The 22,514-nt window shown below is 47.2% G+C and overlaps 1 protein-coding gene and 1 long non-coding RNA gene across 12 annotated transcripts in view; both read left to right on the forward strand.

Annotated features, from left to right (window-relative positions):
• The window catches only part of BCL11A (BCL11 transcription factor A), a 100,988-nt gene that overhangs the window by 55,224 nt on the left and 23,250 nt on the right, over positions 1–22,514 (forward strand). The window lies entirely within an intron of this gene.
• Positions 19,635–20,732, forward strand: LOC148776178 (uncharacterized). Its single transcript, XR_016038591.1, has 3 exons — positions 19,635–19,715; positions 20,287–20,359; positions 20,603–20,732. It is a non-coding gene; the product is annotated as an uncharacterized LOC148776178 (long non-coding RNA).

The raw sequence follows: 22,514 nt of genomic DNA on the forward strand, positions 1-22,514 counted from the left end.
GAGTCTTGAAGGTTATGGGCTGGGAGGCCGAGGGGAGGGAGAACTGAGAAGACGGAGTATCAGCATCGGCCTCTGCACCCCCTCTCTCCAGCGCACGCTGTGGTCCCGGTGTTGACCCCAGACCTGTTTCACGGCAGCCTCTCCCCTCAAGGCTGAGTGAGTTTGTTCACTATGGTTCACACTTTGGTCCTGCATGGTCCCTGGGGCTGATGGGGAGGTGTAGGGAGATTGGCACACATTGTCTTGAGAAGTCAGCCCCTCCATAAAGCCAGGTACATCTGAGTTCCTTCAGCCGTTGGCCGGGTGGCCTCAAACAAGCCAAGCAACCCCACTGAGCCTCAGGCTCCTCACCTGTAAAATGGAGTGAATTACCTTTCCTGTCCACTGGGAGGAAATGTTCCGCTTGGCTCTAGATCACTCATATGTGTTGCAGGATGTGTATTTTGTCACAGAGGCATGGTTCTGGAAGCACAGGCTTAGTGGTCTTTTGACTTGTCAGTTCTGTAGGCTGAAAGTGTGGCAGGGGAAGAGGTGCGCCTGAGCCCCTGGTGGCCTACCGGAGGATGCTGTCTGCTGACCTTGCCCAGCACGTGTGGCTGGTCTGAGCCCCCCCAGCCTCGCCCGGCTCTGTGGGCAGACATTGATTGTCCTCCAGCTTGGCGTGGGCCCAAAGATGGGAGAAGGTGACCGCAGCTCTGGGAACCTGAGTTCCAGGGGACCTGCCTGAAGTAGTCTCCCATATGAGTCGCCCCTGTGGCATCCTTCCCTTTCCATGCAGTGTGCAGAGGGAGTTGGGGGAAGGGAAAATGGGAGGAGCTGCTGCCCCTGCTGCATATCCCGCACCCTGCTTGCTTCCTGTTCTGTTAGAGAAATGCGGTTTCTTCAGGAGTTGGCCAGTCATCTGAGGTTGATCAAGTTTACGGGTGATTCAAACGTGTGTGCAGGGTACATATGGCTTACGACACAAACCCGAGCGATTTCCCTTAGCAGCCAAGTCTCCATGCTTCTCAGAGAATCAGCAGCCTTGCAAATGATGGGGCGAATCTGGGCTGACCTTGGACCTGCAGGTGACCTCAGCAGCACTGCTGGCATCTGGCTTCCTTTTCCCTCTTCCCTCATCAGCCCGCTTCCCTCTTTCCTGATCATATGTGTTGGTGAGTAGATGGGTGGGTCAGCTCACCCCTGCTCACGTCTCTCTAGCATACTATACCTATTTGCCATTAGAAGTTGGAAAACAAGCCCAGGTGGTGCTAGTGGTAAAGAAGTTGCCTGCCAGCATAGGAGACATAAGAGACATGGGTTTGATCCCTGGGTTGGGAAGAGCGCCTAGAGGAGGAAATGGCAACCCACTCCAGTATCCTTGCTTGGAAAATCCCATGGATAGAGTAGCCTGGGGGGCTATGGTTCATAGGTTTGCAAAGAGTCAGGCAGGACTGAAGCAACTTAGCATGCATTATCATTTGGAAAATGTGCCCAAGTGCCAGAGGTGGCTGTGTTATGGAATGTCCCAGACCACTTCTAGGAAGGAAAGTGGGTATGGGGCAGCCCAGTGCTTCAGGGTACCTCCCTGGTTCATGCACAATGCATTGTCACCTCCCCACCTCCCAAGTGCATGCCCTGTAACCTTGCGGACACCCCTGTGTCCAGCCCAGCCTGGGTGTACATCCTACGTGCTTGGTCGGCACTGATAGGGGTCACCAGTGGGGAGGAGTTCTCTTCGGAGCACACTGCCACATGTCCCGTGAGCTGTCTCTGAGGCCTTGCCCAACCTGCAGTGTCCAGGGCCTCTTCTGCCAGGGCCCTGCTGGTTATCGCTGTGGGCATTATCTCCACTCACCACCTCTGTGCCCAGGGCTGCGGTGTCCCCTTGAAGAACCCCACACCCATCTCCCAGAGGCCCTTCTTGCTTAGAGTCTGACCCAATCCAGCGCCCCCCACCCCCAACACACACACCTTCCAGGGACTTTGAACTGACCCCAGCCTTGCTTGAAGCAATGTCTTTCCTCAGAGGACCAGATCTGCCTCTCTAGGGGCCACCCTGGGAGTCCCTGCCATTTCAGCAGTGCTTGAACCTTGTGGGTTCTCGTGGTGCCCCTTGGCTGATGTGATTTCACTTAGAACCAAGCACAGCACCCTTTGGAACATTTCTTTACTAGAGTGTTGTCCTATGACTGGAAAAGAGAGAAATGGGACAGAGAGGTCACAGAGCCCTCTGGGGGAAATGTGTGCTGAAGATAAGGTGGTAACACAGAGAAAGAGGGAGTATGAGACTGGTCCAGCAGACCTGCCAAGGAAGGACAGTTTGCTCCGTTGCTCTCTCAGCTGCACAGTGCTCTTCAGTGGCAGCTATTGTTATTACTACCATCATGGCCATTATCATCACCATGAGAGGATATGGTCATGGGGCAGGTGCTCACTGTAAGTGCTGATTGAGTTTCCAGCTGATTTCCTGATTTTAGAGGCCATGAATGTGTCTACCTGGAACATTCCAATTCTATCCAGGAGCTCAGGTTTGAGCCTAGACTTCATAGCTCTCCGATAGATTGCTGACTGGTTTCTAGGTGTTGACTTGAAGACAGTTTATACATCCTTGAATATTTGTCCGTATTGTGAAAAATCTGAATTTATCAAACAGAGCAGTAAAAAGGTGATGCTTCATTTTACAAAAGATTTTTTTTTTTCACTTTACCGAAGGATCCTCAGTGGTATTTCTTTTTGATGGAATGTTTGTCTACCTCAGAAAGTGTTTACAGGTCATTAACTACTCCGGCAAAGGACCTCAGTAGAGAAAAGGAAGCCTGCAAGCAAATAGACTCATAGCTCTAGCTTAGAGGGTGCTAGTTAAAGAGAATTAGACTCCTTGGCCAACAGGTGTGTGCTAACCCTGTTGTATCCAACCCTGGGAAAGAAGTAGGGAGCAGGCTTCCTTCCTTGGAGAACTGGTAGTCTCTTTGGAAACAAGACTTCTCATGAAATAATTGGGAAGACAGTATAGTGAAGACAGAAATTAGGTGCTAAGTTGTGTTCACTCATCTCTTACGATTGATTGATGGAAGAATGAATGGACTTTGCTTTACCGAAATTCAGTTTACGTACTGCTTTTCAGGAATACTGCAGTGGTGCACAGTGAGGGAGGCCTGAGGAAGGAAGGAGTTGGCTAAGACTCCTCTTGGGAACACAGAGAGAGCTTATGATGGAATGCAGAGGGCTGGCTATCCTAGAATTAAATTCTATGTGATCAGAGTTTGCCTCCCAGAAATGGCCCAGGCCCCTGAGAGATGCTGGGACAGAGACATCTGTTAGGCAAGAGGGCAGTGCAAAAGGGAGATGGACTCATTGTCAGTGTCTCGAATCCTTGTCTCCAACTAGTGGCCAAGTGGAAGATGACGTCACTTTTTCTCCCGCCCTTCGCGCCTGCTGACTGCTGCTCTGAGCCCACTTTGGCCCGTGTGTCAGAGCTGACCAGAGGACAAGGATGACTTGTCATCAGATGGTCAGCACCAGGTCTGTCTCTGGGAAGTGGTTTCAAAAAGTTTCCAGTTCTGCCTCAGAGGGCTCAGCACTTGCCCTGTTAGTGACATCTTTGGGATGGTCAGCTCTCACGCTTTCCCAGTCGGGGGCAGCCTGCCCCACCTCGCCAGGGAAGGCATTCTGTAAATGGTTTTTTTGTGGGTTTTTTTTTTTTTTCAACTTCCATTTTATGGGTCCTAGTTTGTTTTTCCAGTTTCCAGTGACCCTTCCTGGTGCTAGAATTCTGGGATTTCATGAGCAAATCCATGTTCTCCTAACCCATTTCCTCTGTATATGCATAGTTTTCTTTCATCCCCCTTCTTGTTATTCTAAAAGCCTTCACCATAAATTGAGTTTTCACCTGAGAGTGGCCCTGGTTCCCTTCTACTTAGTTTGTATTCCCTTTCCTGGCAATCTTTCCAGGATTAATAGATTATGTCTTAGGTGTTTTAAAAAACATTCTAAGAAGATTGAAAATATCCTTGAAATTTTAGACTCACAGAAACAACAATGCCATTTAGAATCTGGAGTTGCTGTTTGCCCCAAGTTTTCTGTGCCCCAGGCTCCCATGGTGGCAGGGGATTGGGTTGGGGAGGAGCAATGAGGTGTCTGTTTCTGAGCAGCAAGGGAGTTTACCAAACGTCTTTTATGTATATGTACTCCAAACTCTCAAAGCACAGGGACCATAATAATTTCTGCACCCCAACCTGGGATATAAACTGACTGCCTCCACTGGCCAGACTGAACTCACTTTAAGGGGTTCCACCCTGATTTACTGATGAACCCTGCCTGCCATCCCTGTGATAAGAAAGGAAGATAGGCAGGACTTGGGAGTTATCCAGAGAGACACAGCTGGTTGGTATCCAGGTGTGCACAAATATGAACAGGTTGCTGATTCTAGTCCCATGCTGACCAGGAAGGAGCTGTGGCATCTACTTTTAGCCAAAACCCACCAGGGTCAACACAGCTGTATTGGTCTGGAGCAGGCCAACAGTTGCTTTTATCAAAGGCCCCATGGAAGGGTTTGGCCTCTGATTGGGGTGGGCATGAGGGTGGGGTGGAAGAGGAGTGGCCGATCTCTGGGTCTGTGACTGCGCTCAGGTGGCTTCTTTCAAAAGGTTCTCTTGTCGTGGAGAACTGGATTTTGTTACTCAATAGGAATAAAATTATTTGTATGCCATGGCGGGTGGCCTAGGTCATCCCTCCCCAAATTGTAAAGGAGGGGAAGGCTCCCTTGAACTCACTCTCCGTACCTCCTCACTGTCTGTCTGTTTTCATCTGTCCATCTCTCCATCCACTGGTCATATATGGATGCCTATGAGCACAGTAGCTTGGAACCTGCATTCCCAATTGCCCCCTCCCTCCAACCTTGAATTTCTTGATCTATTCTCCCCCTCTTCCCTTTTCTCCTGATCCCAACTTCCTCTTGGGAAAGGAACTGATGACCTCATTTCTGCTGAGGTGTAACAAATACCAGGAGGCATGTGTTTTATTTCACAATAAAATGTACTCACTTTCTCGTTTTTAAGTACTTTACAAATATTAACTCATTTTACTTTCATAACAACTCCTATTAAGCAGATACTATTATTATTCCCATTTTACAGATGAATCAATTTTTAATTCCAGCTAAAGAAATAGAGTTTGGTGGTGAAACATTAGGAGTGAGCCAGGAGTATTTGTCATCGCAGGACGGCTCTGCCAATTGGAGATTAGGTAGTTGGAATGTACACTCTTCTTCCCCTTCGATATTTTATCCCAGCCAGCTCTGGGCCATTTCTACCCTCCTCTCCCTGTACTCCCATCTCTGCAAAAATGACACAAGATTTATAAGACATTAGAGAGTTAGAGAAGGAAATGGCAACCCACTCCAGTGTTCTTGCCTGGAGAATCCCAGGGACGGGGGAGCCTGGTGGGCTGCCGTCTATGGGGTCGCACAGAATCGGACACGACTGAAGTGACTTAGCAGCAGCAGCAGAGAATTAGAGATCATTTTTTCCAACTTCCTTGTTTACTGTGGGGCACCTGAAGTCGGCAGAGGTGACGAGCCCTGGCATGGTCACCAGACCAGATGAGAAGCACAGGGCTCCCTGCCTCCTTTCTCCCAGCCGCCCATCTTCTCTTAGTCCTGAACCACTGCCAGCACCACCTTCCCTTCTGCCCCATGCTTCCTCAGTCTATGTAGCTAAGAGACGTTTTGCCACAGGGACGAGGATTTGCTCAGGTCTCTTAAGTAATGCAGGTGCACCTCACTCACAGGGCTTCACTTTCCTTTTCTCAGTTTTTTGCCCGTAGCAGTCTCTGTTTTGTTTTCTTGGGACTTCCCCTGTGGCTCTGATGGCAAAGAGTCTGTCTGCAACGTGGGAGACCAGGGTTCGATCTCTGGATTGGGAAGATCCCCTGGAGAAGAAAATGGCAACCCACTCAAGTATTTTTGCCTGGAAAATCCCATGCATGGAGAAGCCATGTAATTGCATATCTGGGACAAGCAAAGTCTTACGTTTGGAAATAGTGTTATAACTCAGTAAGTTGTGTCGAGCCTCACTTGGCTCATTCTCAACTTGTTTGGGCTTCCCTGATAGCTCAGTTGGTAAAGAATCCGCTTACAATGCAGGAGACCCTTGTTCGATTCCTGGGTTGGGAAGAGTCTCTGGAGAAGGGAAAGACTACCCACTCTAGTATTCAGGCCTGGAGAATTCCATGGACTGTGTAGTCCATGGGGTCGCAAATAGTCGGACACAACTGAGTGACTTCCCTTCACTTCCCCTTGAGTTGTTGTCTTTCTGTTTAAGGTGGCTGCCCCTCCACTTCCTGTGTCTTCTCTCGGCCTGCCTCTGCTGCTGCTGGGGGCCACTGCAGCTCCAGTCTCAAGGCTCCAGCTCCTTCAAGGAGCTTTCTGCTTCCTGGTCACCTGTTGTCTCCTAGCTCTGCTCTGTCACAGCCAGTGAGGGTTGGGGAGAGGGGAGGGGGAATCTTCACATCTTCTGGTGATTCTCTGTGTCCATAGCACTGGGCAGCAGCTGGGGGCCCTTCCGAGGGAGGCCTTGATGTTGTCTTCCTTCCCAAGGCCTTTTGGCAAGGTAGAAGTTATCTTCAGGACCCTTGGCCGCTGTTCAACTGCACAGCTAGTGAGGGAGGTCAATCACCCCCCTTTCTGACCTGGAGTGGGGGAGGCTCTTAGGACTCTCAGCACCACATTTAATAGTTAGCCCTGACTCAGAAGGGGGTCTCAGTCCTAATGAATGGCCATTATAAAAATGTTTTGGGGTCATTTCCCATCATTCCATTAGAGTAGTGGAGAGGTTTCTGCTTGGAATAAGGTGACATTTGCTAATTGAGCCAGGCTGCGATACAGGCTTTGGAGTTGAATTCCTTGAGGACTAGGAGGATGGAGATGGGACAGGCTGTAGGGTGACAAAATGGGGGTTCGCTGGACTCTCAAACTCAAAACCTTTTTTGTGTTCTCAAAACTTGAGTTGCTCTGCTGCTGCTAAGTCACTTCAGTCGTGTCCGACTCTGTGTGACCCCATAGACGGAAGCCCACCAGGCTCCCCCGTTCCTGGGATTCTCCAGGCAAGAACACTGGAGTGGGTTGCCATTTCCTTCTCCAATGTGTGAAAGTGAAAAGTGAAAGTGAAGTCGCTCAGTCGTGTCCGACCCTTAGCGACCCCATGGACTACAGCCTACCAGGCTCCTCCATCCATGGGATTTTCTAGGCAATAGTACTGGAGTGGCTTGCCATTGCTAGATATTATTTATCTAAGACAAATGAAGACATACATGCATACAAACACAAATATGCAAATGTTCATTGGAACATTGTTCCTAATAGTCAAAAAGTGGTAACAACTCAAATGTCAGTCAATAGGTGAATGGATAAACAAATTGCAGTACTGCCATACAATGGAATATTCAATCTAAGAATGAAATGGTAATACGTCTAACAACATGGATGAATCTCAAAATCATTCTGCTCAGTAGAAGAAATTAAAAGGTTTAATGCAGTTTGATTCCATTTACATGAGATTTTAGAAAAATCAAAACTAAAATGATGGGAAGTAGATCAGTGTTTAAAAGGGGTCAAGGGATTAGGAGAAGGGATTGACTGCAAAGGGGCGTGAGAAGACTTTTTAAAGCGATGGAAATGTTCTCTGTCTGATTTTGGTGGAGGTTCTACAACTGTATACAATTAGCAGAATTAATCAAACTGTACACTTAAAGTAAGTGACTGTTGTATGTAAATTATGCCCCAATAAAACTAAAAAATAAAAACCAACCACTTGAATTGGACCATCATGGAAGGCCGTCTGTCCCTAGCTTTTAACTGTTTTTAAGACTCTAGCCATCTCTGGGCGGCAGGGTGGGCACTAAAGTACATCTCAGGAAACTTTGGATTTGGAGATTTCATGGAAGTCGGTAATGACTGGAGAGAGGCAGAAGCAGACTGAGATGATGCTTTTCACATGAGCAGAGCACATTTGAGAAATTCATGAGCACTTGTAAGTGTGTGAGGTGAGGGACAGTAAGGGGAACCAGAGGGCTTTAAAATATAAAAGGGGAGAAGATGCCTGAGTCAGTCTTACTCACTGATACATCTTCTCTTTGGGTGGAGGGAGATCCCAACTGTGTGACTGTCTGGTGAATTCCTGTAAAGTGAGAATTTTTGTTTGTTTTTAATATCCGTCTTCCTCTGCAAATCATCTCTCATGCAAAACTTAAGGTCGTCAGCATACATGTGATGTCTAGACTTTCCTCATTCATTTGGTAGACTTGAGGGGACTGCCTTTTCTGAAGCTAGCTTATGCTAAGGCCATGCAGATTTGAATCCTTACATGGAAAACCTGCATATGTGTGTGGTGTTGGCTTGCACCTGGGCACATGGCCTGACTCCGGGACTTCGCTGTCAAGATGGAGAAGGGATGCCCTGGATGCCTCGATATGAACATTCAGCCCAGCCTGTGCTTTGAAGGCAGCATTACAAATCATAGTTGCATTAGTTGTTGCCTTCATTTTTCTAGGGAGTTCCCTTTACAAATTAGGGTAGATAAAGTGGCCAAGAACTTCCATGTTTCCTTCTCTCTGGCCTCAGAGTGAAGTCCTTTTTGATGATGCTAGATTCAAGAGAATATTAAAAATATGTTTTTAGAGCTTAGCGTTTTGCCTTCAGTGTGTGCTTCAGCCGAACCTAACGTCTTTGTAGGTGACCAAGGCTGAAATTGAGCTAGAGGGCTGTGCAGACTTCAAGATGGGTTTCCTGTAAAGATGTTAGTTTTTGGTAACTGGCCACCAGACTCAATCAACCCGGCACACGCTCTGGCTGCTGCATGGGCTTCACTTCTGCTCCTCTGTAGGGTGTGGAGTGGCTGTTTAAAGAGGGTGGATATTACTGCTAATCTTTGTGTAGCATAACAGGTTACTGCCACTTGCCTTTTTTTTATCTGGAAATAACAAGCAGATATCAGAAGGGAACTGTTTGTGGCTACAGAGATGGTTAAAATTGTCATTATGAACAGAAATGATACTTGGAAAAATAACTTTCCTTTTAGGAAGGCACATCAGTCATTTAACCACTATTTGTTGAGTTTCTAAGATATATATATATCACATATCACGTGCTGTGCCGGGTCCTTTGAAATGAAATAAAAATAAATAGAAGACAGAGTCCCTGCACTTCAGGAGCACATTGGGAATTAAGGAGGGGCATCGAGAGGTAACAAGCGATGGAAGGACTGGTTATTTGTCCAGGGTGGTGCAGGGAATGTGCGCTCCTTAAAGTCAGGAAAGGCAGAGATTGATTCTTTATGGCAAGGTGACCAGCAGACTTTTAGCTGGGCTTTGGGTATGAACAGGAAATCAGAGAGGAGGAAGAAAAACCTGAAAGGATTTTAAACTAACCTGAACCCAAATGAACTTTTCTGGATGATGTAAGAGAAAAGTTTATACAAGGAGTATTAGATAGACATTTGAGAGGGGAAGGGAGGTTTTGGGGCCTAGGAGATTAGCCAGGGATGCATGGAGAGTCAAAAGGAAAACAGAGACCCTAGTGAACCCAGAATGTTCTAGAGGAGGACTAGCTTCTATTAGGATTTGAAGTGGTCAGAACATCTTTGTAGCTTCCGTCATGGTACTTCCTCCTCCTGGCCAGAATTTTCTTTTGAGACAGATGTTGGTCAAACAAGCTGTTTTTGTTTGTGGTTGATCACTTGGCGTACAGCATGGCTCCTTGTCCTGGACGATGAGGAGGGCGTTTTAGCAGCAGGCAGGGTAGTTGTGTGTTCACTGCAAAAGGAATGTAAACTTCTAGGAGACTTGGCGGCTTTGGGAACATCTCACAGTGGCAGAAATTAATTAGGAAGTAGAGTAGAACTGACTTCCAAGAGCTGGTATTATATGGATGTGCTATGGGCTGCATGACAAAAAGGAAATGGGATGAGAAAGGGTGTAAATGACTAACAGGGACCTGTTGGCAGGTGGACTGCTGTTGACCAGCTCCCCAGAGTGAATGTAGTTAGGGGCTTCCACTTTGTCTTCCCCAAACTCTCTAAAGCAACTGTTCCACTGGGATCAAAGACATCCTTCAGGAACCTCTTGGTTTCCCATTGTTTATGACCAACAGCAATGTTTCCTTCCTTTCTTTGAAGATAAATTAATTTGGGGTGGTAGTGACTTCGGGCTAATTTTGATTCTTTGGTCACTGATTTGATTTTTCACATCAACCAAAACTAGAAAAGTTTCCCTGGATCCCCGGGAATGTGTTTCCTTTCATTGGGAAAGCCATCTCTAGCCATAACAGGGTTTACACTGAATTGTATAAGTGATACTGACTTCTGTGTCAGCAAAAAAGGAAATGAAAACTGATCACAGATGACATTACCTAAATGACAGTACCTGCGTGTGTCCTTTCTTTCACGTTTGTGTAATCCTGTTATGGCATTGTCCTATTACCTCAAGTACTGTCATCTTTAAATGCTGTCAGGTCGTAACTGGATTGCCAAGGACAGAGGAGAGGAATCAGGGAAAAGTCAATGGCATTTCCCAACACACGGCAGAGATGGGCTTCTTCCCTGTCTCGTGGTTGAATTCTTGGAGAAATTGTTCAGTTAAAACGATGACTCAGGTGTCTTACAGGCTTTGATGAAACAGCCAACTTCACTCCTTGTGTTCCTAGAAGGAAAGAAACAGTCTCTTTCAACAGCCAATGAGGCAGACTCTTCCAGGATAACGTTCATGATTCTGCAGAACGAGAATGCATTACATGTATTATTCTTGCGTTTTTCAAAACCCAGCTCAAAACTAATAACAAAGAGAGGGTTCTTTGTGAGAGTTTAACATCCAGTTGTTTTTTTTTAAATTTATTTTTAATTGAAGGATAATTGCTTCACAGTATTGTGTTGGTTTCTACCAAGCATCAAAATCCAATTGTTTTTTAATGTTTCCTCAGATTTGGTTAGGGAATTCCATTTTAGAGATGGGAAAACTGAGTCATAAGATGCTTAGAGGCAGAGGTTCCCAGAACACTTGTATCTTACATTTATGCCATGTGCCCAGGTTCTTCTCACATATTTAGACTAAATTCTAATCCACGTTTCTTATAGAGTGTTCATAAATTTCCAGTCTTTGCTTTTCTGCAGCTTCCTTAGTTAGAATAGCTGATGGTGAAATGATTGCAAATTAAGCAGTCAGATGAAATTAAGCCTCTCACTTTTTGCATTCCATTGCTTATAAATAAGGGAGTGAGAAATAGTATCTCTGAACGCCCTTATTAAGGCAGGTTTGACTGCCAGAGAGTAGGGCTAACCAAAGGGGATGGACTAAGACATCTTTTTCATGCTTCTTTTTTTTTTTAACTTTGCATTTTATAACGGTATAATTTAGTTTTTTCCTTAATCTGATTCTGTGTTCATTTTTAAAATATATAGTGTTGTTTAGTATGTTCTATTATTTATAGCCCTCCAGAAGGATCCCAAGGAAAGGTAATCTCCATTTGAGAAGATGATTTCCCAGTTTCCATACAGATGACGAAAAAGTCACTGCCCACCGCACGCCACCCACCCTCTGCCCATGGTTGAGTTTTCTTCTCCCGATCTTGGTGTGGGGTGCTATGGGCTGCACCCGAAAGCCTGATAGGAGATGCAGTATGTGATGTGCTGACACTAACGCAAAAGGACTGCCTAATGGTCTTGGAAAATATAGGTTAGGGATTTTTATGGGATATCAAATTATCTTATTCTTTCTCTGATTAAAGACAAAACACTATATTAATAGATCATTACATGGGTAAAAGGTTAGAGCTTCACAGACTTAGGGGGTGCCCTGGCGTTCCCTCTCCTGCCTGTGGCAGAGGCCCATGGCGAGTAACAGATCAAAGGCAGGCAGGTGCCCTGTTTGTAGGACTCTGAGATGTCTGAATAGTCAAGTTAGATTCATAGGAGGGACGTTTTGCTTTAGTTTTGAATTTCCTGAGTCCTTTTCATTCTGATAGAACAGCAGTCTTAAAATGAAAGTTTAATTTGTCCTGATTCTATTTCGTTTAGCAGGGAAAGGGGTGAAAACGTGAAAGGGGGAATGCAGGGCGAGAGCAGTGGCCATGTTTGAGAGACGAGTGGCTTCGCAGGGTGTTGAGCAGAAATGCCGCTCTAGGAAGAGGTGTGGTCATTTTGAGACTATGGGCTGCCTCTCTGTCATACCATGATGTGTTGGTGTATCACCTAATGCTTTAACGCTGCCTTGGTCAACCGTCTAATGCATAAGGGTCTTCCTGGAAGACATTCCAGATCCAGTCCTCATGTGGAGTTGGAGCTCCCGTGGGTCTCATAATAGTCTACCAGCTAATCCATCATACCTCCCACTTCTGTGCAAAATGTGTTTGTGTGATCATGCATATGAGTGTGCATGTGCAGTCTAAGCACAGCTTTCTTGAATTTCTCACTTCAGCACTTAAAGTGGACTCTCAGCATTTGGCCACTGTGTTGTCTCATTGTTTGGGAAGAAGGTATGAGTGCCCAGTTGGAGGTGGGGCAAGGTAGACTGGTAGAACTGTGTTTGGTGTCTCCATCTGATGTGTAGGGGAGAGAATGGGTCACAAGGCATTATCTGCGAATGAGCCATGGTCCACCATGGGTCCATGAGCCATGGTCCACTGTACCATCAGTGCAGTGATGGTGAAAGTTGGAGGACCCACCTTCCCAGGAGGTCTTGACCCTTCAGCAGCCTTTCAGTCAAATCCATTTCAGAATGGAGAAGAACTTGCTGCTGTCCCCCTATTTTAGGCCAAAGCAGTGGTGTTAGATATAGATTTAAATGTGTATAGATCTATATCTTTGGGTAGATGTAGAAATAGATCCCTATATATACTAAACAGATTGTGTGCGTGTGTGTGTGTGTGCATAGGTGTGCACCTATGTGGGTATGTGAAAGGAGAGAGCCAGAGCAGAGGGTTGGAGAAAGAAAGTTGGGAAAGAGACACCAAAATGTGCAGTCTCATTCCCCAGCCCTCCTTTTGAAAATGGGGATCTGGTAAGCAATATATATTTCTGAGAGAAGACAAAGCCATCTCTTGGGCAAAGGGTTTTTCTGGGGAGACGTGGAATTGCTGTGTGACCTTAGGGAAATACTTGACTTCTCTGGGTTGAGCTCAGCCCGGTGTTCACAAAGAGCAATGCTGATATTTATAGACAGCGTTTGACTATCCCAAGTCAAAGACAGTCCTCTCACCTCAGAATAGCAAGCTTTGTTTCTCATATCTAGGTTGCTGGGACAGTTTCCTAGGAACCTAATATTCAGCAGCTTTATGACGTTGGATTCAGGGTTTTTCTTTGTAAATGACTCGATTGGGTTTCACTACTTTTCACATTATTTCCCAGGTCTAGGTTTTTTCTTATATTTTCCTCACAGGCAGAATCTTAAATGATCCTGATTTTTTTTCCCAGTTAACTCAAAGGCACCAAGGCTCAAGGCTTTCCTAGGACTAGTGTCTGGAGGCCAATGACCAAGCTGAAGCCGCAGGATGTCTGTAGAGGCCTGGTTGCCCACCGGGGTCAGCTGCCCACCGTGGCTGTTGAGGATCCTAGCTTTGGGATTCTTGCTGGGGTTATCTTGCTCTACCCTTCCTTGTTGCTGTGACTTGAGCTCCTTCTGGGTTTGTGTGAATTCATCAGTCCAGCCTCTGGCATCCCCTACCCCACTGGATCCCGCTGCAGTTCTTAAGGCAATTCTGAGGCCAGGGTTCCATTTCCCTCAGCTGCCTGCATTTGTGTGAGATCTGCTTAGGGAATTGGGCTTTGGCCTTAAGACCAGTCCACTTGGGAACTGTGGTGGCAAAGGACAGTTGTTCTTCCAGGGGTGTCCCTTGTTGGTGGGGGTGGAGATGTGCAAATAATTTTTATGTTTCCTATTTTGATTTAAAATGCTGATCTCTTTTTGGCCAAGTCTTGGGCAAATGCCCCAGAGGTTTTTTTTTTTTGCTTGAACTTGATGAAATTTAGATTAACTTGATGAAATAAATGCAAATTTACACACACATGGTCATCATATCACCAGCACCTCCCACTTCTCCAGCTCCTGACCAGCACATAATGGATTACTCCTAAATAAGTCTTCCTAAATTTTGAGGTCTTGCTTTGCATGGTGATAAGGGCAAAAGACCTCAGCCCCATATGCCTTTTGGCTTGAGTTTTTAACCTTTCCTTCCTTCCTCCTTCTTTTTGCTCCCCGTTCAAGGTCTTCCTTCGCTTAAGAAAAAAATGTGAGCCGTGCTGGGAGTGTAGACTTGACCTCCACCTCACCAGGTGCCTTTGCTGACCAGCACACACACAAAAAAATAGGAAATAGTTTTTTGAAAGGGGAGGGGGTAGTTTCTGTTCCACAATCACTGCTATTTCAATGAAAAGCAACCTGGTTTATCTATAAAGCCTACTTCCCTTTCTGGTGTTTTGTGACTGTTTTGAACTCGGGAGAGTAAAAGGAGGGGAGGTGAGAGAAGGGAGGTGTGGAAAGGGGATGGAAAGGAGAGACAGAGGTGGAAAGGAGAAGAGAAGAGAAAAGGGAGTGAGAGGGAGAGGAGTGACATTTGGGCTATTTTTAGCTGGACTTGAATGCAGATTTCATCAGGCTCTTTGGCTATGTGGAAACAGACTGTGTGGACAGTCACCTTGCCTGGAACTTCCTGCGAAGCGGCTGTGGTGACTGAATTTTCTGACACTGTCAGAGTTTGGACAACCCTGCCAGCTCCTGGGAGGGGAGCGCCACCGCTGTCACGGGCGCTTGAAGCCTCGAAAGCACGCGCTGTCGATAGTGACCTGCATTTGCGGAAACTCTAAGGGCTTTCTAATTACCGGAGGAGATCCAAATTAGAGGAAAGCTGTTCGACAAGCCCCCTCGCATGAGCTAAGTGTCACGGCGCAGATAATCATTACATCTAACAAGCTCCTGATTTTTAACAGAAGCTATGAGGTGAACTCGTTTATAATGGTTCTGTTTCAAGGGGGGAAAAAAATCACCCTGGCCTGAAAAAGAAGAAAGAAAGAAGGACGGGAATAAAGAAAGAACAAGAAGGGGAAAAGAAAATAGGGTTTAGAGATAGGAAAACCAGGAGGAAAAAAAAATGAAAGGAGACTCTCATGCTAGTGCTCAGACTCCACGCCTGGTTCTTGCCTTTGTCGCTGGCTGGAGCAATCAGATAAATCTTCTGTTTTAGATTTTCCTTACTGTAATCTATTTCTGTGAATATGCCAGCTCGTTCATTTGATGTTTCCCGGAGACAAGCCTCCTCTCTGAGTTATTTCTGACCATTGCAGCATTCCACAGGGTCTGAATTGTTGAAAGCAGTGACCCAAACCATAACAACTTGAATATTACAATCGAAACACGTGACATAGACAGTGGTTGATTTGGGGATGTATCTTGGATGGACCTCATCTGTCCCCAGGGACTTGCCTGAGATCCCTTGGGGTCTGTCTGAGCCCAGACCTCCTGACCCTGTCTGGAGCTCAGGGCCAGGGCAGTGGGATTTAAGTCCTGGTTTGAGGCTATTTAAACCAGCTTTCAAAGGCCTGAGTGGAGCCAATCATTTGTGGACCTTCCTTTCTTGGTGTTCCCTCTGTCAAAACCGTTTCTCCACACGGGACACACATCGGAGGGGGAAAGGGCTGTAAACCTTGAGGGTTGGCCAACAAGGTTCAGGAAGCACAGTATTAAGAGCCGCACTTCTCTTATTCCTGTTGATTCTCCCCAAACTCCCCACACTATCCTTGCAGTTATTCATGGGAAATAGAATAATATAAATCACACTGCCTGATTCTTTTCCAGCGGCTCACAGAGTAATCACAGGCTGAAGTGCAGGTTTTCTTGCCGTGCGTTGATCAGTAAATCAGATTTTGAGCATTTATCAGCAAAAGTTAGATTTAAGCATCGTTCCTGTAATGTTGGAAAGAAAGAAGATTTGTTCTGGTGGGGACTCTGCCAATCAGTGATCTTCCAGCTTGACTCTGCTATCAATTATTGTTGCAATTATTTGTCTAGTTGGATATTTAAAATGTCATCAGAAAGAGATGATTGCATATTCCAGAAAGCAAGGCACTGTATAATCAGATGAACTGAATCCAGTTAAATGTAGTGTGGTACCAACCTGTCCTTCAAAGTGGAATTCTTGAGCTACCACTGAAGGCAGCAGCCTTCTGCCCGGTTTTCAGGAAGCCGATCTTAACCTTGGGATGCAGCGTGCTGCTGGGGTCGGGTGATACTCAATTATGGGAAACTTTCCAAGTCTGAAAATGGAATTGCTCCTTCAGATACACAAGAAGTGCATTTTGGGTTATCTCATTCAATTCATCTGCAAATCTATAAATAAGAAGTCCCTCTATTCTTCTTGCTTCCTGTGGATTTAAATGCCAAATCCTGATTTGTGGCAAAGTTGTCACATGTCCCTTTTCCCACTCTCTCTCTGCCTGGTGCCCAGGATCTAAGCGGTGGCAGTAGAAATTACAACTGTTTGGAAGCCAAGAAAAAGCTCCATTTCTCACTTTTCTCCAATTCCGGATATTCTCGGCCCTGCTCCATCCATCAGCCATCTCCCCACACACCTCCTCCACCACACACCCGCCTTCTGTCCATACCACCAACAGGAAACAAATACAGCTCCAATTTTTTTTTTTTTTTAATGGAGGAAAAGAAACCACAACCTGAACAAATAACAAAAAAACTCCCACCAAACTGTCTACATAGAACGATCACAAATATTCTAAATGTGTAGAAATCTCCTCTTTACCAGGCCTGTCCCCTCTCTGGGCACAAAGAGTGCCCCTGAAGAATGAGATTCTAGATCTGAGAGTGTTATCCAAGCTGTCAGCCAGGAAATGTTAGTCCTTCCCCATTATTAGAACCGAGTGTAGGTTCTGGAGATGTTTTCTCTATCTAGGTGGGTTTCATGAATTTGAGAATTTTTGCAGGACTTTTCCTAGTTCACGTCCCAGAGAGCATGCTGAACTCTTGATTCCAGAACCCCGTGGTGGTCAAAAGACTTTACCACCATAACATAAAATTTTGGGGTGAGGAATCTGCTAGAAAATTCATCTCGTCTGTGAGGCAGGAGTGGGGATGGGGAGAGAGACCTTTCAAAACACAGGAGCCCTGGGTTGTGTGTGCTGGAGCATGTGGGAGAGAGAAGGAGGTAGGCAGTGGAGCTAGAAAAATGACTTAAAAAAATCACGTTTCATTGAAATGGAGAAAAGATATTGTCTCTGCTGCCATCACCTCCTGTCACCATTGTCCCTCTTCTCCTTCACCACCTGTGCTCTGGCACCTTCATCTTGCCTGGGTTTCCCTGCCAGGGCTTGCAGCTTGGGGTGAGCGGGATCAGCTGAGCACGCTGGCCTACTCGGGTTGGGGGTAGAACTTGCTTTGAGCCTGGAAAGCAGGTTATATGCTTGTGGTGGGTGAGGTGGATGCGTGAAGACCACAAAGCAAGGGTGCCAAGGGCTGAGTTTAGCTCTTGGGAGATGTAGAGGAGGCCTGGGGGTCTGAATGGTTTTGATTTTCCTGGGATCCCTGCCTCATTTTGTTTTCAGGGTGTCCGTGTTTCTCTCTTGTTCTTCGGCACATCCCATAGTCAGGGGCTGGGCTTGGGCCTGGGGCTCCGGCTGGGCAGGGACATCCCAGTCATTTGGCTGGGAAGCCCCAGCCCCGCTGAGCACTCCAGGGCTTTGCACTCTCTTCCCTGCCCTCCACAGGGTGGTGCCAGGATTGAGGACAGTCGGGAGATGAGGCGTGGGCTGCTGCAGGCAGCCTCCTGCATCTGAGGCAGGGAGGCAGATGAGGTCATCCACACAGGCTTCCACGCACCTTCCAGGGCTAGCCTTATTTACCCTTTTAGTGAAGCAAAACCGTATGATCTAAAGAGGATTCCTTGAACTGAAGGACTTTGCACTGTTCCCTCTCTCGGGGCAGAAAGATGGGGCTATAGGTAGGGAATGAGAATAGAGGAAAGTGTAGGATATTACTAAAAAAAAAAAAAATTGAGACGATGAAGGGGAGGAAAGGCAGCCAGACTAGGTAATTGGGACCAATTCATCAGAAGGCTTAAGGAAATTTGACATCTATTGTAACTCTTCTAACTGTATAATTACGCAGCGTTTGGAAAGTGAATTATTAACTTGATTGTCCATAATGACCATTGAGTAAATATACAGTCACAGGTTGTCAACATTGTACAGTGAACTGATGGGCCAGCAACCACTTTCAACTGGTTGTAATCATCTCCTGGGTCAAGGCTGACCTGGAGGCTCCGGGGTTAGTGAATCATTTACGGGAGAGACCTCAGCGACTCCAGGAAGGCAGGTCCCCTTGGTCACTGCTGGGTCCTTGGCAGCTCCTTTCAGCCCAGGTCATTTAGAATCGCCCTTCAGGAAGAAAAGTCCCCTGAACAGCATGCGATTTAAGAGTATTGTTTGAAGCGATGGTGTTGGGTGAGGAGAGGTGGACAGTGCATGATTGGTTCTCAGAAGGCTGGACTTTAGTTGGGACCAGAAGTGGTGGACACATGAACATCACATGAAGCCCTGGATCCATAGTGTAAGGCGGGAGATCCTTTGCCGGCTCTGCCTTTGTCTAACCGGGGACTTGGTGCCCCCCGTCCCCTGAGCTGCTGTGCCCTGGCCCTGGGTGCGGGGTGGGGTGGGGAGGTGGGTGTAATCTCAGTGGGGCCTCCTCCTGGGGAAGTCCACAGCTCACTCCACACTGGAGGAGCAGCCGAGTCAGCCAAGAGCCGCAGGCCATAAATGCAAAGTATGGTTTAACAAAAGCAGCTTTTGAGTGAGAAAGCTGAGTGGAGTTGTCCCAACCTGTCAACTTCAGATTTCTTTCCTCCTCCCCCATAAATCAAAAAACGGTTGGTGGAAGGGAGGGACAGAAGCGTTTCATTTTCAGATTTTGTAAGAAAATAAAATCAAATCAAAAGAACCTGTCCCACGCTGATACCTTACATGCCAGGTTTGAGCCCGAGGCAAATTTTTGTGGCCATGTAATAAGCCTCTTTAAAATGGTGACAGACCCTTGACTCTTTGCCTTGAATTACACTGATAAAAGACATTTTATTGCGTTAGAGCTGGGGCAGGAGTACAGGATGGTTCTTGCCTGGTCGGCCTCTTTGAAACCGCGTCAGCCCTGCTGTCCACACTCCCCACCGCCTGACAGGGCTGGAGTGTGATGGTAGCGGAGATCTGTGGGCCGGTGACAGAGGGGGCTTTTAGCCTGAGGGGCTTGTTAGGGAGAGGGGAGCGACTCCGTTCCTAGTGGACCTGGGAGACCTTGACGTGGGTGGCTCCGGGTCGGTCTCACGTCTGGCGCTGCATAGAAAAGAGTGTAACTGAGGCCTCATTTGCCAGGCAGTCATAGGTTCAAAACAAGAAATGATCCTGGGGACTCCCTTCTCGTGTGGGGCCCCCTTGATGTCTGTGGAAACAGGAAAGGGGGTTGTGGCCCCAATGCCCGGAGAGGCCAGGTGTCACAAGCTGAGTTCTCAAGCGGACCTGTCCAGTGGGTGGAGAGGGTGATGTGTTCTTGGCTTGGGAGCTTGGAGGAGTTTGATAACTTTGTGTGTTTCCTCATTGAATCAGCAGAATTAGCAAGCCCGAGAACAGCCAGTGGTACCTCCTGAGGGACTGCAGATCATACACATGGGCATCTTTTTTTATTCAGGAAATTCTTTCCAGGTTGGTCAGTGGGATAAATGCAGGATTTGAAATTGGATAAAAAGCCAGGAAAATGAACTCTGGGGCCAAGAAAACAGGCCTCCAGTCGATAGGCTGTGTCTGCCTTTCCTTTGTTCTGTGGGGCTGTCAGAGAGGTTAGGACTGAGGCCAGGGCTTGGAGCCCATGGGAGCAGAAGTCGGAGGAGCCTGTGGGCGGGCAGAGGCCTGTTTCTGAAACAAGGACTTGCTGCCGTGGGACGAGGCCTGGCCTCGAAGCCCCAGAACTCTCCTTGAGTCAATCTCACCTCAGGCGAGAGGGCAGCCTAGTTTTGTTCCTGAAGAAATGTCAGAGCCTGACCTGCTAGACCATTTTTTTTTTTTTAAGTTTGTAGAGCTTTGAAGCCTTAAATTAGTTCTCATAATTTCCGAGCAGTTCTGTATTAACCATTGGACATAATAGGTTTGAATTCTGGAGAATGGCCAAATCTGGTGCTAAGGATCTCTTGGCCAAGGTTGTCACAGAGCATTAGGCCCTTAGAGCGTGCCTTTCCCCCACTTCCCTGGATGCTCACATCCCATTTTACCATCCCAGGAAGGCAATGCACTGCCTGCAAGTGTCTTTAAGACGAACACCCAGACACTCAGCCGGCCTGGAGGGCTCTGAGGTGAGTGGTGAATGGGGGACACAGCTTGGTCCCTAGGTCGGTGGGCAGGACTCTGAGTTCCAGCCCTGCCCTCACTGCCTGAAGCAGGATGCCTGAAGAGATCTTCCATCACCCGGGGAGGTGAGGATAACACCTTCCCTCACCCCACAGGAGTCCTGTGGAATCAGAATGTGAGGAAGAAGGCTTTGGGGAAAAGATGAAGCCCTGCACAGAGGCCGCAACATACTTCCTTCTTTATTTTAGCCACACCTTGCGACATGCAGAACTTCTCCAGCAAGGGATCAAGCCTACACCTGCTCTGTGGATGCATGGAGTCTGAACCCCTGGACCACCACGGAAGTCCCATGACACACTTTATTAAGAAGGACCAGGCTTGGAGGCTTGACCGGGCCTTCCTGGGGCCACCTGTGCTTCTGTGCCCTTTTTCTTTGAAGGTTGCACACATCAGTCCTGGAAGATGAAACCAGAAAATCCCCCAGCTCTCTGGGCCTGCTCATATCCACCTACCATGCTTCTTTCCTCCAGCAGCATCACTGCCCACATCCCGCCAACATCCTCCTCCACAAGGCCTGAGAACACCTGAAAATATCAGGGGCATTCCTATAAGTGCTAAGCTTGATTTTCTTCAGCTTGTTCTGGCATTTTCTTGAGACTGATGAAAATGGTTATGTGGAAGCATAAATTCTGTTTGTTGCGAGTTGACATAGATAAAAAAGGCTCGGGGTGGCCCCTTCAGAGGAATTTGGGAGTTGCATGTTCTGCTTGCTTTGATAGAGAAGTCCTTCTCTGCCCTGACTGGTGTTATCAGAATTAAACGTTTGCTGAGCAAATGGTCAGTCTCATTGGATCCACCTTTACAGCCTAAATGCCTTCCTTCCCTCAAGGGCTTCCCAGGTGGCGCTAGTGGTAAAGAACCCGCCTGCCAATGCAGGAGACGTTAGAGACTCTGGTTCAACCCTTGGTTTGGGAAGACTCTCTGGAGGAGGGCATGGCAACCCACTCCAGTATTTTTGCCTGGAGAATCCTGAGGACAGAAGAGCCTGGCAGGCTACAGTCCATAGGGTCGCAAAGAGTCGGACACGACTAAAGTGACTTAGCACAGCACCTCATGTGAAAATGGTTGTTCCTCCAGGCATCAAATCCTGGAGAGATGCGGGGGTAGCTTTCCAGGTGCTGGGGCTATGATTTTCCGGCCTTTTCTTCTTTTCTCTGTGGGGTGAGTGGGGTCTGTGTGTGCGTGAGGCTGGATGATTAGGGCAAAAGAAACGCATCCGAGACTTCAGCTTCTTCATTCCTCACCCCTTCTTCTAACCACAAAGGTACTGCAGTTGAGTCCCACTTTAAGAAAGTCCGATATACACCAAATCTCATCAATGGAAACCGATAAATTAGAGGGTGATTTTTCACATTACAGAAAGATTGTTAACTTTTCAAAAGGTTTCGCCACAGGGTTCCTTTAAATAGTGAGCTCCCCCACTGAATTTAAAGTGTTTGTTTACAGATCATTAACTACTTGACAGAGAGGTTGGGGAGGGGGTGGAGGAATAAGCACTTAAAAGGTAAAAGTGTTAGAAGCCCTGCCAATTTTCGATGAGCCTGGAAGGGTGATGAAACATCGCTGAAATTATGTCCGTTAGCAAATGTGATTCAGTTTACAGAAATTCAGTTTACACTCGGCTTTCCAGGAACCCTGCAAGTTGGCTGAGGCAGGGACCACAGGGTGCTAGGGCCTGGCTTCTCTGGTTGGGTTGGGTTGGGAGAGGACTCTGGCTTCTCTCACAGTCCTCTGTGTGCCCTCATATACAGTGGGTGCCAGGCTCTGGCATGAGGCCGATCTTTGCCACTGGCCCTCTGGCATGGGCAGCAGAGACCTTTCCCCTTGACATTTAGCCTGAGTTTGTGGGAAATTTCTTCCTGGTTCTCTCTGACCTTCAGTCTCTCTCTGACCTTCGCTCAGGACCCACCTAGGTTTCCTGCTTGAAACTCAAGACAAGTAAGCTTTGCGAGACTGTGCCCCAGGAGACTGGAAACCACCGTCAGGCCTACACTCTGAGTCTTAAGAGTTAGCCTGGGGACCAGACCCAGCCCACATTGGCCTCATCCTACCAGGTCATAACAGGGCATAGTTCCATCCTGGCCACCTTCTAGGATGGGC

The sequence above is a fragment of the Moschus berezovskii genome, chromosome 11 (assembly GCF_049115385.1).
Source record: "Moschus berezovskii isolate FMDL1 chromosome 11, NW_MosBer_1.0, whole genome shotgun sequence".
In the NCBI taxonomy this organism is placed as follows: Eukaryota; Metazoa; Chordata; class Mammalia; order Artiodactyla; family Moschidae; genus Moschus; species Moschus berezovskii.